Source organism: Vulpes vulpes, chromosome 1 (genome assembly GCF_048418805.1).
Source record: "Vulpes vulpes isolate BD-2025 chromosome 1, VulVul3, whole genome shotgun sequence".
Taxonomy (NCBI): Eukaryota; Metazoa; Chordata; class Mammalia; order Carnivora; family Canidae; genus Vulpes; species Vulpes vulpes.
In genome coordinates, this window is record NC_132780.1 from 185092688 (window position 1) to 185110851 (window position 18164).

At 36.7% G+C, this 18164-nt stretch overlaps 1 long non-coding RNA gene across 7 annotated transcripts in view; it reads left to right on the top strand.

The window, feature by feature from the left end:
- Positions 1–18164, top strand: part of LOC112923172 (uncharacterized) — an 895045-nt gene that overhangs the window by 714258 nt on the left and 162623 nt on the right. The window contains exon 8 of one of the 7 annotated variants that reach the window (XR_011997185.1): positions 8710–8842. The exons of the other annotated variants lie outside the window; for them this stretch is intronic. This is a non-coding gene — a long non-coding RNA (uncharacterized lncRNA). The remainder of the gene's footprint in view (positions 1–8709; positions 8843–18164) is intronic. 7 annotated transcript variants of the gene reach the window in all.

An 18164-nucleotide genomic window follows, 5' to 3' on the forward strand; every position in this document is an offset into this window, starting at 1 on the left:
TAATGGGAATACTCCCAAATGCCACATAAAATCACAACTTTATATAAACACCTTTTGGAGAATGAAGCAATATCAAAAAGAAGAAAATCCAAGTCTCATATTTTACCTATGGTTTTGCAATGCTAAAACACTGAATAAAAAACATTTGACATTGTTTAGAACAAATATGAATCACTGGTCCTGGCTAAAATGTTTCAGTGTTTTAAACCCTAACAGGGTTTTCCCTCAGGAAGAGATAAAACTTAGAAGGAAATGCAAATCAATAGGGAATGATAGACTTTGACGAATTAAAAATGTTTTCAGGAGTCATTGTTAGAAGAGGAATTCTCAACCACTTTATAGAGGGATCCTAACAAGGGTAGGGAACTAGGATCTGTGTAGGGCAATGAGATAATTGGAGCAGAAGAGAGTTTTGCCATCCCCTGGAAAATCAGTGGTCCTTATTATCTTCCCAGGATCTTTCCAAGTTTCCATGTTATTCAAAATTCTGAGGTTATTATATTTCAATAAATTTTTCCTTACCTTTAAGTGGCAGCCACAATTCTAGGAAAAAGTAGATTTACTTTCTTGTATTGGTATCCAGCAAGATTTATTTAACAATAGGAGAATGTATGGGCCAGTGCCAGAACATTTACATATTAGGCAGGTTTGCAAAATTTTTATTTTCCATGCATTATTTTTTTAGGATTTTATTTATTTGCTCATGAGAGACACACAGAGAGAGGCAGAGACATAGGCAGAGGGAGAAGCAGGCTCCCTCCGGGGAGCCTGATGCGGGACTTGATCTCAGAATGCCAATCCCAGTATGCTGGGATCACAAACCAAAGGCAGACGATTAACCACTTGAGCCACCCAGGTGCCCTTCATGCATTATTTTTGGAAAAAAAAATCAAAACACACATTTACACACAAGACCCTCAAATTCCCTATATTTTTTTTTTATCAGTCTTCATAAACCTTAATAGAAGATAATGGTTCCAAAGCAGCTCAACCAAGTCATATATGATTTTGATTCTTGTAAAAAGAAACTTTTTACTAATGATGTAGCTGGAGAAAAACAAGTGATCAGTAGTGTTCTTACATTTGTGTTCAGGTTTATAAACTATTAGGGAATTTCATAGCACTAAATAAGACTTAATACAGATTATTTAATGAGTTCAGTCAGATATTGATAAGTCATAAAAACCGCAAACCATTACTTATTTTTGCATATTTTTCTACCATCCATAATTTTTTTTTTATTCCTGACAGATATCTGAAAATTGTAGGCTTAAAAGGAGACATTCTAAAGTAAATTTGCTTATAGGCTATAAAGTTTGAGATGTTTCTTGGAAAAAAAACATTCATGTTTTAAATCAACTTGGGAGGCAATTGGCTTTGGCTATGAAAGGTGTTATGATATTTGCTCACTGGAAACAAAATTCTACAACACATAAAGTTAACAAGTATTCAAAAAAGACAATCTTGTTTTGTGTATAACAATCTTGTTTTGTGTATAGTCTCCTGGCAAAGACTCAGGAGATGTAGAAAGACACAGTAAAGACAATATAAAGATGCATGGAAAGTTCTTGGGTAAAATTATGCAAACATTTCCATATTCCAGGAAGACATCAACATTATCCCTAAAAAATCTTTCTGGTGGTGAGAAAATGATGTTCACCACCCTCTCTTCCTAGTGGTGTAAAAAATTATAGTTTACACTGAACAGATTTGATCTGTCCTGCTTCTATTACTTATTAATGAGAGAGAGAAATGAGAGTGCAAAAGATGAGGAATAGAGACTAATAGGACAGCCTACAGACATATAGAAGTTTAGTATGAAGCCCAGTCAAATCCAACCTAAAACATTTTGACCTCTAGCTATCCTGCAGACTGATAAACAGAAAAATTATTACTATTTTAGGACACTGAGGAGTTTAGGACTGGTTTGTTACAGCACTACTATGGAAATAGCTGACCGATACACACGCTATTGGTAATCTTTAAAGGCACTGATCAAGTACAATTTGTCCATGTAGACATATTGAAAAACATTAACTTGCTGATTTCACCATATAAAGAAGGGACATATTCTGACCAAATCACATAAATTCCAAAACAACTCTGTACCAGTATATGCAGAATTAGCCATTAAGATATAATTAGAGTGTACTGAAATCTGGCTCTGAGAATAATGCATAGAGTAATAAACCAAATAATAATAATTTTAGTAATTTTACTTTTGTGTAAGCACTACTTATAGTTTCTTTGTTTACTAAAATTCTATGGATTTTTAAGGTTAGAGTCTTTTCTCTGAAATGTTCCCTGAATAGTCTAGTCCACACAATTTTTTTTCATTCTTTAATAATGTTATATTATCTAATACAGAAATTAATAAGCCTCCAGCAAGGATTCTGTTCCTAAATGTCTTTCTCTTTCTAAAAGTGTTAAGGGACTTGAGAGGTACTAAGGTTTGACTCTGTAGTAATGTTTATACATAGACTTTAGAGAGAAGATACAGGTTTATAAATGCAAACACTGTGGTGGAAAAAAAATCACCATTCCTATTGTAAATGTGAAAGGAAAGATGTTCTTTATTTGTAACAGATTAAAACAGTTTCTCATTCTGTACATAAGTGAGGTGGTTAACTATATAGGCAAATGTCTTGGTTAGAGCCCTTAAGTTGTACATTTGTGGGAGTTAATATTCTTTCAACTGCCACTTGGATTATTTGGAGTCTAGGTTGTTTTCAGCAAATACAACCTACAACTTCTTGTGTAATTCTTGTAAGAATTTTGTTTGACAGCATTTTTAGTCATGGATAATTGAATAAAGACTATATAGTCTAGCCAGTCCTCTACATTAAGTGTATCCTTGGATCAAGTTAGTACATAAGAAAGCTGTAAACAATAAAAACCCTGTTTTAGTTCTTTATATAACTAACTTTATTGGCTTGCATTTGTGTCGATATTTAACTTAGAGCTAAAAGAGCCATTTTGGATTCTGGGACAGAATGACACAATGAAAGCAGTACATTATGAAGATGAGTTTGTAATGCTCCCCACCCCCCATATCCCTTCATGTAGTTAATAGCCCTAGAAAGTAAAATGTTAAAGTGAAGTAAATAATAGAAAATATTAGTGTAAACTTTCACTTCTGGTCAAGATGGAGTCATAGGGTTTGGAATTACCCTCCTGCAGAAACATTTAAAACTAGAAGAACATGTTTGAAATAATGGTTATAAGACACTTGGACAACAGTCAATGAAAGACTGATTTCTGAAAGACGGGAAACAAATGAGGTGAACCAGTGGTACCCCAGGTGAATGCCATGAGAGAGTTTTCAGATAATGACACAGAGAAAGAAAACATAGGCATCTGCTTGCTTTCCTGAAATGAGATGGAATGGAAGTCCAGGGGACCAAGGTTGTTAACATTCACATAACAGAGTTCAGAAAAGGAGAGAGCTGTATACAGAGATCTGCAGAAGGCTCCTCTTAAGCAGTCAGTACATCAGGGCATGCACCTGAGGAAAATACCTTAGCCCTGGGAAATAGCCGCACACAGGATTAGAAGAGACAATGCCCAACACTCATAAATACTGGCAATACTGCCATTCCCACCAGCCAGATTAGAAAAGCTCATAATTGGGCAGAGTACTCAGAAGAGTCTTACCTCACTAGCTGGGAATAATTCATCCTAGATAAACACTCTCTGGTTCTGAAATAGCAATTTTAAATGCAAAACCAGAATGACTGGAATCATTTCTAAAAATTAACTGCCTCCCAAAGGAAAGCTTAAGAATATTTTTAGGAATACAAACTTATCTGCCATCCAACAATGTAAGATACAATGTCTCAAATCCATTAAAGATTAATCAGCATGCAAATAAGCAGGAAGTTATAACCCATGAAGAGGAAAAGAAAAACCAATCACCTGAGACCAGCCCAGAACTGACACAGATGTTAAATTAGGCAAAGACAGAAAAGTTATTACATCTCTTTCATATATTCTATGTACATACTAATTTAAGCAGAGTCATAGAAGATATTATTAAAAATTACAAAATGAATTACTATATATGAAAACTCTATTTTTTGACAAAAAATATACTGAAATGGATGACTAGAAGATTAGACATTGAAGAAGAATAGATTAGTAAACTTAAGCCATAAAAAGTAGATACCATTTGGAATAAAACAGAGGGGAAAAGTAATAATAATAAAGAAAAGTGCATCAGTGAGTTATAGGACCACTTTATGTGGACTAATATATGTGGACTTGCAATAGCTGAAGGGGATATGAAAGCTATAAACAACAAATCCAAAAATCTCAACAAAACCCAAGCACAAGAAACATAAAGAAAATTACACCAGGGCATATCATAATTAAATTGTTAAAAATTGTGGTAATGAGAAAATTGTTAAACCAGCTTGAGATAAATGACACATTATATACTGGAAAACAAAGACTAGGAGGACAATACACTTCTTATTTGTAAAACAAGAAGATAAATGGATCAATGTCTTTCAAAGTATTAAAAAAAAATGACAACCTAAATTTCTATACCCAATGGAAAACCTTTCAAAAATGAAATTGAAATAAAAACATTTTAGGCATACAAAGCAGAAAGAATTCATCACTAGCTAAACCACACCATAAGAAATGTTAAATATTTTTTAGGCAGAAAGAAAATTATATAGGAATAATTGATCCACACAAAGGAATAAAAAACATCAGAAATGGTAAATATGTAAATATAAAATTTTTTTTGATAAATAACAAATAAAATACTTTTATCTTTTTATTTAAACTTACTTAAAAATATACAACTGTTTAAAAGATACAATTTCAATGTCATGTGGAATTATATATATGTATAAGTAGACTATCTTGCAACAATAGGTAAAGGTCAGGAAGGGAAAATTGAAGTACACTGTTGTCAGGTTCTTACATTATACATGAAGTGGTATAATATTACTTGAAGATAGACTATATAATTTAATTGAGTGAACCACTGTATAGACAATAACATGTATGAATTGCAAAATAATTATGCCAGTAAAGAAAGCCAGACATGATGTATGATTCCATGTATATAAAGCTCGACATAATGTAAACTAATCTATAGCGATAGCAGAAAAGTGGTTGCCCAGGATGGCGGGGATGGCGGTGGTACTAAAAGGGATGGGAAAGGCACATTAGATGGGGAACCAAAGAAACTTCTTTGGATTGATGAATATGTTTACTATCTCAATTTTGGTAACATTTTCAGTTTCATACATATATCAAAACAAAATTGTGTATATTGAATATATATAACTTATTATGTAAAAAAATATACCTTAATAAAACTTTTAAAAATATCAGTATTAAAGACCTGCCAAATGTTTTTTTTTAAATCTAATAAAGGTAACTCAGCAAGCCTAAGATACTCTTTAACTAATAGTATTACTGAAATAATTAGTGTATGTCAGGAAAGCAGCTACACTGAGTCTTAAGCACCTATAAATATGTTTTTTTTTCAATAAAAAAAGAATCCAGGACCTAAAAGAAGTTACAATAAAATTTATATATTTCCAGAAATTTTCCTGTAATAGAATTCTTTTGCATTCAAGTTTTGTTAAAACTAATTTACAAGTGCCATTTTCTTCAATTTCTGAGACAGTTTATCTTTAATGAAAATTCTATCATTCATCATAAAGATGAAATTTTTTGCCTTTTAGTGATTTTTTTCAACACCACAGGTTCAATTTTCAATACTTTTTTAAAAAAAATATGGTATTAAGACAAGATAGGGGGTGGTGGTGCATGGGTGGCTTGTCAGTTAAGCACCTGCCTTACACCCAGGTCAGGATCCCAGGGTCCTGGAATAAAGCCCTGTGTTGAGCTGCCTGCCTAGTGGGAGGTTGCTTCTCCCTCTCCCTCTCCTCCTCCCCAACTTGTGCTCTCTCTCACACTCGTTCTCAAATAAATAAAATCTTAAAAAAAAAAAAGACCAGATACCCAAAATTAAGTTAGACAATAAGCACTAGTGATATATATAGTTTTCAGGCATGGTTATAAACTTTCAGTTATATGTTTATAAACTTTCTTCATAGGAACTTGGCAAAAGTATTGACTGTACTTAATTGATTTGACAACCTTGCTTCCAAATATTTATTGAATTAATTATCAAGGTGTGCAAAGATTTAGCTTTAAGGAAGCTTATTAAATGATTATTTATAATAGTAAAAAATGGGATACAGCTTCAATCTTCAACAACAAAGTATTATTTAAGTTAATGTGGATACATATAAATAACAAAGTATGAAGTCATTTTTTTAAAGATTTTATTTATTCATGAGAGACTCAGAGAGAGAGGCAGGGACATAGGTAAAGGGAGAGGCAGGCTCTGTGTAGGGAGCTTGATGCAGGACTCAATCCCAGGACCCCAGGATCATGACCTGAGCCAAAGGCAGATGCTCATCCACTGAGCCACTCAGGCATCCCGTATGGAGCCATTATGAATGATATTTGATGGTCTAAAAAACACTTATAAAAAGTGAGAATGACGGGAGGCCTGGGTGGCTCAGAGGTTGAGCATCTGCCTTTGGCTCAGAGCATGATCCTGGGATCCTCAGATCAAGTCCCTCATGGGACTCCCTGTGGGGAACCTGCTTCTCCCTCTGCCTGTGTCTCTGCCTCTCTCTCTGTGTCTCTCATGAATGAATGAATGAATAAATAAATAAATAAAATCTTTAAAAAAAGTGAGAATGATAAAGTGCAATTTGCAAGACAACCTGTATAGAATACTGCAGTTTTATATTTTAGAATCTGTGTTTATAACAATAAACAAATGCATATATATGTAATCCCTTTGTTAATCCTATATTTCAGTTAGGTATTACTGTGAAACAAATCACTTCAAAATGCTGTGACTTAAAACATTTCTTTCCACAACTGTGTTGTTGGATGGGACCACATGAGATCATCTATGGAGAGAATGTAGATAGAAGAAATCTCAGAGGTACACTAATGCCTAGTAATTGGCAAGAGAAGAATCCAGCCAAGAACACTGAAAATGACCAGCTAGTGAGGTAACAGGTTAATCAGCAAATCATGGAGTCTTGAAAGCCAAATGGGAAAGGTGTTTCAAGAAAGGAGAGATCAATTATGAAGGCACACAAGAAAGAGGGGGCGGGGAGGAGGAAGGAAGGAAAGAATAGGGAAGGGAGGAAAGAAAAAAGGAAAAAAGATCCTTCACTATCAAATTTTAAAATATAGAGATCTTTGGTGACTCTATCAAAAGCTGTTTCATAGAGCAAATCTTTTTTTTAAGATTTTATTTATTTATTCATGAAAGGCACAGAGAGAGAGAGAGGCAGAGACACAGGCTCCATGCAGGGAGTCCGATGTAAGACTTGATCCCGGGTCTCCAGGATCAGGCCCTGGGTTGAAGGCAGTGCTAAACCGCTGAGCCACCGGGGCTGCCCTCATAGAGCAAATCTAAGAAAGAATAGAAGCAGTCAGAATGACCAATTCTTTAGTTTTATTAAAAAGCTTGGTTGTTTTATGGTGTTGAGGCAAAGAATTTACTAATTTTCTGAAGTCATCAAAATGCAAAAATCATTGATCTCTGTGCAATGGGCTGAATTTATATGTTGAAATCCTACCCTCAAATGTAGTATTAGGAGGTAAGGCCTTTGAGAAATAATTAGTCATGAGGGTGGAGCCCTCATGAATGAGTTAGTGTCTTTCTAAAAGGGACCCCAGAGAGCCCTGGAGCTCTCCTTCTAAAGCCCTTACATGAAGAAAAGAGTAGTCCACACCTGGAAAAGAGCTCTCACCAGAACCTGACCATGCTGGCACCCTGACCACAGACTTCTAACCTCCAGAACAATGAGCAATAAATTTCCATTGTTTATAAGCCCAGTCTACAGTACCTTGTTACTGCAGTCTGAACTAAGACACTCAGGTTTTTCAATTTTTATAAAGAGGACACTTCAGATTTAACTTAATTTGTTAACATATTTACTGTCAAAGGTAGACTATTACCTGCTTGGCATTTTGCACCCAAATTGGGCAAATAATTTGTGTCTAGGTCAGTCAGTTTTCCTTATGTAGATGTTCAGTTAATGCATATTTAGTACTCAGTTTCCAAACAATCCCATTTTAGCTGGCCTTTCTCACACAGTGCTCTGAGATTCTAAAGAGAAAGAAGGCTCTCTTTTTGGCTGTACTTCCTCTTCACATTCCCTAGGGAATATTGTCCCTTGTTTCAATTTTTTCTACCTGCTTCATATCTTCCAGAAATGTATTATGATTCTTAATTACTAAGACCTCTCACCTTTTCCTTCTTTCATTTTAATAGATCTTATGGAAGAGGGAAAGTGAATGCATTTATTTAAATATCCACTTTTAACTCCAAGAAGAAGATGGTGTGTGTGTGTGTGTGTGTGTGTGTGTGTGTGTTTTGTGGGAGGGAGTTGAGAAGGAGTTACTGTTACATTAGGATCTTTACTCTCCTGCATAAAAATATAATGCTGCTTGCTTTGGGAAGACAGAAGCAATTTTAACAACATTGAATTAATCATTCTTTGAATAAAGTATGTTGCTGTAAAAATTTTGGGCTTATAGAACTGACATATAAGCAAAACATAAAAACAGTTAAAGTTTTATAACCATGCATATTGAAGTTTTTCTTGGAAAGTGTTTGAATCAACTTTAATATATACAATGTATCTTTAGATGTGAGGCACAGATATATTATGGGCCCCAAGAATTATTTCAGAAACAATCAAAACAGTACATGGAATGTCAAGAAATTTTGGAGTTGTTCTGGAAGGAGCACAAGACTTCATTTCACGGGGAAATCAAGAAGGTAATGCAAAGGAAATTGATGTTATGCTAGATAGTTCTCTACCTTAAGTATTACATGACTCTTGAAAAAAGAATGGAAGGAAAAAATACGAATGACCAGTCTATTTTGTCAACTGAGAAATTCAGAATGTATATCCATGTGTTGTAATAGATGCCATAAATTGACACCTAAAAATCATGATAGATACAGATACGTGTGTGTGTGTATATATATTATATAGAATAACATTTTAATGGCATATGTATGATATATATATATATATATATATATATATATATATATATATACCCTATATATACTACTTAATCTGGATCTGAAAAACTGTATTTCTATAAACTGTAATAATTTCTATATACATTTTAAAAATATCATTGTCACCTGTGAGATTTGTATTAAAAGAACAACATTTCTTTACTAACTTTTGCTGCATTGACAATGATTGATATGTTTGGTTAAGAAAGAAAAAGTCATGTAAATTTTGTAGTAAATTAAAGTAATTCAGAATAGTTAGAAGTAATTTTTGTCATCACGACAACAGCTTCAGCAAACATAAAAGTATTATAAAGTTTATTTTTGACTTAGCACTTTGAGAAGAGATACCTGATAAAGGAAATAAATTATGACTAAGTCCCAGAATTCTTAACTTATTTCATGGAGACTTTTTCATTTTAAGGTAAGTGGAATAGCAGATATGACACCATGATTTAAAAAAAATGTGCTTGAAGAAGGAAAAAGTCGTGTATCTTTTTTGTTGTTGTTGTTTTCTGCTCATATTGATGATGACCTAAAATAGATGATTCCCCAAAACTTTACCTTTTTGATTGACAGAAAAATATTAACATTGAAAACCTTTGATAGGTATGATTCAATTCAAAGCAAACTATGCTAAACTTTTTGAATTCTGAATTCTGGAAAAGTCTCATTTCAGGAAACATAAGAACAACCACAAGAGAACAACTTTATTAGTGTAAAAAAATAGCATTATTTTTGACACTGATGATTCAGAATTTATGACAATCCTGACAGACTGAAGTTTATCTTTCTTTGACTTTTTGTTGAAGAACAAAATAAAGAAATGTAAATAATAATAACCTGATTAAAGGACTTTCAAAAGCTCTCAATTCTCTACACTATTAAAGAAGCATCTTTGGCTAATTATTTCCCCCCCCTTTTTTTTTAAAAGAGAGAGTCTCCAAGGGATTTTATATGGGGAAGACTTAGAATCATTGGCTATGAAAACTAGAGGACACTGGGGAGATTACCTTCACTTGAAGACTTCCAGAGGCATTACTTCCAGCTTCTCAAACAATTCACTGGCATTTTTAACCATTCAAAAGTCCTTCCTAATGATGTTAGTAATAAGAGTAAAATGAATTTTCTTGGAAACATTTCAACCTTGGTCAGACATCTGTTGTAATGAATATAATTTAAATGGGTAAAAAGAAGGCAGAGAAGAGAGTGGGAAATCTGGTAGCAAGTAAGTGGGAGAAATTGACCAGATGTGGAGCAGCTGGAAGAGGGTGGTGTCATGAAACCACAAGCCAGTCTGACCCTAAGTGAAGGGGAGAGGGAGAAGGCATTGGTTGGCAATGTTTTAGACAGACCTGCAGGCTAAAAGAGGTTTGACAAGGCTGTCAGAGAGTGCCCTCAAACAGGGGTTACCTATCAGAGGTGTCGCGTGTCTCCCAGGAATCACTCTGCCTTCACATTCCAGCCACTCTCAGTCATCAGCTGGAAGCAGCCCAAGGAGCACCATGATCTCAGCATAAATGAAGTTTTGGATTTCAGAGCACAATGGCTGGGCGTATGGTCAATTATACTCCCTGCAGTGCTGGGTCTGCAAAGTTCATCCTGGTGGACACCACATTGTGCCCTTGCACCATTCAGATCTACGTCTTCATACAGGTCCAGAAGCAGATCCTTTGTGGGTTCCACAGGCCTTTCTTCCTGAACAAAAATGAGCAAGAGAGAGGTTAGTGGGATGAACTAAAGCTCCCATCACTGCAGTAGTTCCCGGGCTGTAACCACTACTCTTCCATCTTCTTTTAAATTCCTTTTATCCTGAGAGAGTCCCTCAGCAAATCCTGATGACATGCCAGGTGGTATGAAGCAAACCTTCATCCCTGAAATATCTGAACTTTTGATTATCATACCCTTCACAGTCCTGGTTGCTTCACATGACTGTTCACATTTATAGTGGGGTAAGGGGGTACTAGGATCCAAATGGGTCACCTGGGTTCTACATTCATTCCTCCCTGTCCCCATTGTGCAAGCAGCCTTCCATCATTCTGCTCATCAAAATCAATGGCCTCTGCCAGTATGGTGACTCCTGTTTTCTCCTGTTGGTCCCAGGACATGAGAAGTACCAAGTTCCCAGATGGTAGCCATTAACTTACAGCTTGGTAGAATTCTTCATTATTCCCTGGCAGACCTCAAGATTGTGAGGAGAGAAAGCATAGATCTTCCAGTGAGTCATTAATGGCCACTCTTTTGGAACCATGTGTCCTTTCCTATTGGAAACAAAGCACCATATAGGGGTCTCCATCTTGATAAATATATTTTATCCTTTCAGATTGTTTCCTCAGTATTGGCACCTTAGTTGCACACCGAGGAGTCTATTCTATCATGCTATGAGGCTGGCACTCTGAGTTGTGCAGTAAATGTTACGATTAGTGGGCCCCGTAGCCATGGGTCCACTCCCATACTTATTTGCTATGAAATAGACCTATAAATTAGATCCTGTGCTGTATAAGATCCCATGCTTATGGGTCAGGTGTTCTGTTAGTGACTGGAAAGCAGTACTGACTAAAGATCTGCAGGCAGAAAAGATAACCTATGCCCAGGGTAACTATGTACCCTTGTAAGTCAAATCAGGGTATAAATGGGGCCATGTAATCGACTAACCAATTGAATTCTTCAGGGAATAGTGCCATATCAGGAACTCAGTATTGGTCTGTGTTGTTGGCAAGTTGGACATTCAGAGATAGCGGTAGTTAGATCAGCTGTGGTAACTAGGAGTTCGTGTTGTTGGGCCCGTATAGAGCTTTTATCTCTGCCACTATGGCCACTTCTTTTGGTGCCCATCATGCCCATCAGAGTGGCTGATAAGGAAGGCTGACTATGTCAACTGCATGTATCATTTTATCTATTTGGCCATCCAGTGCCTTTCCCATAGTGGATGCTTTCTGGCAAATAATGTGTAATACAAAAATCTTTACCTAGTGTGCCTACTCCCATATGACCATCAGATGCCTCTATTTCAGACCACTTTGTCTCTGATATTATTCTTTTTCCTCCACACTCTAATGGTAAGGCCATTGACCATTGCCCAGAGATTTATATATATTCTTACCTAGGCTTTCCTTTGCACACAAAAAGTATGGCCAAGTATATTGCCTACAGCTCTGCTAATGGGAAGATTTTTTTTCCACCCCACTGATTTTCAAGGCCAACCCTGAATGTGGCTATAATGTAGCCACTGTCCATGTTTTACTTGCACCCACATGCTGAGGCAGTCCATCCACAAGCTCAGACTTCTGCCTGCTTTTTTAGCTGGTAATATAAGAGCTCCCATACAACGACAGGTACAAGTCAGGGGAAGGACACATAGTGTAACTGTGTTGGGTGACATGTGGTCTGGGCTACTTTCTCATGACCAATGGACTATGTCTCAGCCTATCTGATAATTGTGATTTGGTTGGTCAAACAGAATTCAGCTCATGATGGTCAGTTCCAGGTACATGGCCAGTATGCTTTCCACGGTCAAGTGTTCTGTGTTTACCAAAATCCAGTAACACACAAGAGATGATTTTCAAGGAATAATTCTCTACTGTGCCTGGACTTCATTCAGAATCCCAGAGGCCTATATTGTGATTCTTCCACCAGACCTTGAGAGTAAGTTTCATATTGCACCTTTTCCAATATTTTAGAGTCTGCTGGATTCCCCAACACTAGAAAATATTAGAGGCTGATTGCCTCATACCCTGGATCTGCTACAGCACACTTTCTTGCTCCTCTATTTTTGTTCATTGTTCTTTTTTTTTTTTAATTTGAAGATGTTAAAGAGAAAGCAAGGTTGGCTTCCTATCTCTTCTGCCTTTAAGAATGCCGTTCTGTATTAATCATTTCCATAACTTTCTGCAGGTTAAATCTCTTGACTTTCTCTCCAGCTTTACCTGTCATTATGGCACTTGAAGCCAACTAGCTTTAACAATTAAGTGTCATCATCTAGTTTTTATTATTGAGTAGAGGTGCAATATCACCATGGATGTTCAAGAGCCCAGGTCTGTAACTGCCCCTCCTACCATCATCTGTAGCCTATAAAGAATGATCTCTGAGTTACTTAGCTATTCTGGTGCCCCTCTTACCATCATATTTCTGATGGCCTTGGTGAGTGGTATGTTTTCTTGAGTCTTCCGACTTACATAATATGACTATTCAATAGGCTCACTTCTCTCAGCCTCATTACTTCTTCTTCTACCTGCCATGATAGTATTTGCACTTTATTTTACTTAGAGTTGGCCATCACTTTTAACAGACATCTAAAAGCCACCCCAGCAGCAAGTTTGCTCTATTGCCCGGAGTCCTTGTTTTAATAGGGTATTATATTCCTTGTCTTTAGAAAATACAGCTAAGGCAATGAATTCTTGCTTATCCAGCTGTACATTCTGTTGCCCTAGATTGAACACCCTCAAAATCTCATCTAAGAAGTCCTTTCTTCATTTTTGGCAGAATATGTCAGCTAGTTCTTAGAATTTTTATTTATTTATTTAAAGATTTTATTTATTTTATTCATAAGAGACACCCGGGGGCAGGAGCAGGCAGGGACACAGACAGAAGGAGAAGCAGGCTCCATGCAGGGAACCGGACGTGGGACTCGATCCCGGGTCTCCACGATCATGCCCTGGGCTGAAGGCGGCACTAAACCGCTGAGCCACCAGAGCTGCCCATAGTTCTTAGAATTTTTAAAATGTAGTCTCTTTCTTCCCATATCAGGCCTAACATATTTCCAGCCAGGTTATGCTGGGTTTCAACCCTAGCTATTGGTCTAGTAGCCAGAAGAAGAATTGGAGCAATTCCTGAGAGAACGCTGATTGTCTTGTGAGGGAGAAGCTTCTGTAGCATTTTCCTACCCAGTGGAGGGAGTAGCTATAACTAAAGAAGGATGGACTATCTTTGCAAACATAGAGGGCCCAGGGGTAACCAAGTGGATTAAATGGTCAGCACCTTCAATGTCATCCATTCAGATTTCTTTGTCTCATTTTTCAGAATCTTAGGTTTTCTTTTTTCTACCAAGGCCCTCAGTTATGCATAATAAACCTGCCTTGACATTGTATTCAAACACGTTCGGAGCTCTGTGACTCTGATAAGTAACTCTTCAGCCTGTCACTTAATTGTGTTTGCTATTCCACTACAGGAAGTTATAGCTGAAACTCTCTGGGTTCACACACACTGAGCTGTAAACTCCTTTTTATCAACCCTCAGTTCTTTCATTATCCTTCCATAAATTGTCATAGTCTGCTGTCTTTGTAGGCATTGTTACCCACTATTTTTCATACACCTGCATCATTACACCTGCTGTATCATTCTGCTGTACCAGGACATTTTCCCTTGTCATCGTTGGTGAAATCTTTAGAAATCAAGCTGCCGCATTGTACCAAGAACTATCCATTCCCACATATTAACTAGGATGGTATCCCCTTCACCTACCCAATGGTGGGTTAACCAGTCCCAAATCCCCATCTTAATGCTCATTTGCTCAGACCAATTTCAGTATTATTTTCTGGGTCTTCCAAGAAGTAGAAACCAAGATGAGATGACACATGCAACTATTTAGTTAGAGAAAACTCTTCTTTGAGATACAATGATGAGGGGAAGTACTTAAAGCTAGGAAGTACTCAGACTGTATTGTGAATGGGAGAGAAGAAGGGAAATGTCCTTGACAATGATACTGTCTAAGGAAATGTCAGCAGCTTCAGGGAGTCTTCAAACTAAAGACAGTCATCAGAGGAGTTCCATGATTCCCCAGAATGAGTATCACTTGATATTCCTCTTACGCTCTGTCACTGACCAGAAGCAGCCCCTGGGAAGTGCAACCTCAGTGCAAATGCCAAAGTGGATTTCACAGTACAGCAGTGGGGGTCCTCGGTCAGTTACACTTCTCATTGTAGGAAGTACATGAGGCATATTCTCATGGCTTTCACACAAAGATATGTCTACTTCTAAAGTCCTTTCCCATTCCCCCTCCATTTTCTTCCTTGTTGGTTATAATTTATAAACTTAGTAACTCTCTTCTGATTATCTCCCCTAATATAAATAATTGAACATAGCAAGGGATTCCTTGTTCAAAAGGACCTTGGTTAAATTACTCCCATACTATAGCATGGCTTCAGGACAAGTTAGATGATATCTCTGGTTTGCAATTTCCTCATTTAAAAAATCATGAGGTTGCCAGATTGCATGGAGAATGAATGAAACCAAGTCTGCAACCTATATCATGTACCAATTTATTTATCATCTTTCTTCCTTTTCCCCTCCTCTAACTCCATGTGGTTTCTACATGATCCATAAGTCTAATGGGAATTCCTGAATTGTTCACTACTCTATTACCAGCACCAGAATGATGCTTGCCATGTACTAAACACTTAAAAAATATTTGGTGATTGAATTAACTAACTTGTTTAGTATTTGAACTAACGTGAAATTTCTCATTTCCCCCCCATAAACAAGTACGTTTTCTTGTGGTATATTATATTGTTTCCTAAGTACAGCCAAGAATAAATTTTCTGATAGAAAAAAAATCAGAAAACTGGTGTAAAAAATCTCCATGATAGCCAGAGACTTCTGAGACCATTTGAAACCACGGATATGGATAAATCACACAAAATAATTTTTAAAACTTATTCTATAATATATAGAATTTTATAATATAAAACTTATAATTTTATAATTTTAGACTACCTGAATATTAGGATTATTGTTGACACAGAATGTCTTATCTCAAATACATATTTTTAATTTGCTCCACTATTTAACAAACACTTCCTATATTCCAGGCACTGTACTGGACTTACAAATTTGCACACATTCAGCAGTTTACCTGGCTTTCTAAATATTTGTGGCAAGCTTTCTTCACTAGTAAACTAGAGAAAGACAAGTCATTATTAGAATTCCATTCTTGACACAGAATTTTCCTTTATCTGATACAAGTATATGTTATTGTGCCTGGCCTTCCAGCATGCCCAAGGCCCTGGTTTTTCAAAGGACTGTGAACTTTCTTTCAGTTGTATATCAGGGCACAAGAGTATATCTTAGCAATCATAAACAAGTTCCTATCAAGTGTATGCTCTAATATAGAATTGGAGCAGAAAGAAAAATCATACTAGCATTGTAAATTGTGAAACCCACTGAGCAGAGACCATGTCTAATTCTGTGTCCAGTACTTGATTTTTAAATGAAAGAAAAATGAAACTATTTTTTTCTGACTATTGGAGTTTTTCATTTGAAGAAAAATAATGTTTTCACCAGAGGTTTATAGAAGACTGCACAAGAGGAGTTTGGGATTTAATTTAAAACATATAAGTTTTTGTGTAATAACTATTCACTTCAGATTCCTGATTGTTTAACAAGGTTAATATCTTTTCTTAAATATGTGACAGATGATATCAAAAATTCTATTCATCTTTAAAATAAATAATAGACAAATAGAATTGGTGACTACATTTATTAATTTAATCTTTTATTGGAGTGAATAAAGTTTCAAATCAAAATACTTACTGAATATTATTGTAATGAGTCTTTAAGATTTTCCCATCGTTAAAACTTTTCTTCAGGAGAGGTTAGAAGATGGCAGCAAAGTAGGAAGACCTGGGACTTGCCTCATCCCATGAATTAAGATGAACTATCAAATCATCCCAAATACCCCCAAATTGACCTGGAGCCTGGAAGAACAAACTCCATTACTAAAGGCTAAAGATAGATAAGAGATAACATCAAAGAAGAAAAGTGTGGAGATTGGGTTTAGGAGAGAAACAGATAGTGGCTATTATGGTGGGAAGGGAACTGTGGTATTAGAGGATGGTGAGAGATGGAGTAACACATAGCAGAGCACATGAGGAAAACAAACCCATAGAAATTGGCTTGGAAGGTGAAACAGACTGAATTTTGTGAGTTCTTGCAACTAACAGGGCTTAAAGCCTGAAGTTCTAAAGGTCAGTGGGTATGGCTGAGATTAAGCTCAGAGGAGACGTGGGCTGCTCTTGGAGAAAAGGCAGGCAAATAGCCTGCAGACATAGAACCTGGAAGCAGTGATCTGAAGAGTGCCCAGAGCACACAATCGGGAAGTTAGTTGCTCAAGCATGCCCCAGAGAGATAGCATTCACCTGTCAAAACAAAGGAACTGGGTGGCACTTTCCCCTCCCTTGCCCCTTAGTGTAAGCACCATCACCTACAGAACCAGTTTAGTGCCAACACTTGCTACCTAATTTGCTTCCACCAAATCTTCCAATTCCCCCGCACCACCACCATGTTCCAGTGGAACCCCTCTTCCCAGTCACCCTTGCCTCAGTCCCAGCATGTCCCCTTCTCCCAGAAAACTGGGCCAACCTCTGCCTACACCACATTTCCTGATGTGGAAGTTTTGTAGGGCCTCTATACCATGGCAGTGGTGATAGTTCTTAGTTCACAAGGAGACCAGACTACACCTTTTAAAACTTGCCACATTCAGGCCAGGGACCAAACACTAGGGGATCAAACATGACATGAAAAGAGACCCTCTGCAGGTTACTGGCCTGGAAAATAAAGCAGCCAGGACAAAACAGTAGAGCACACAGGTTGGAGATACTCCCAGAAGTGCCAGGCCCTGGGGACTAGGGTTACTACATAGCAGGGTACTACAGGACCTCTTCTCCATATGGCCATTACCCTCAAAAGCAGGAAATGCAGCTGACTTTCCTAACACAGAGAAATAGGCACAGAGACTTAGACAAAATGAAAGTCAGAGAAATTTGTTCCCAAATGAAATAACAGAAAAGACCACAGCCAGATACATAAGTGAAACAGATGCAAGTAACATGCCTGATGGAGTATTTAAAGCAACGATCATAAGGATACTCACTGGACTTGAGAAAAGAGTGAAGGACATCATTAAGACCTTAATTTAGAAATTACAAAAAGAACGAATCAGAGATAAAGAGTGCAATAAATGAAATTAGAAACATGCCTGATACAATGAACAGCAGGCAGAAGAAGGAATTAATGACAAGAAGACAGAATAATAAAAAGTAATCAAGACAAACAAGAGAGAGAAGAAAGAATTATACAA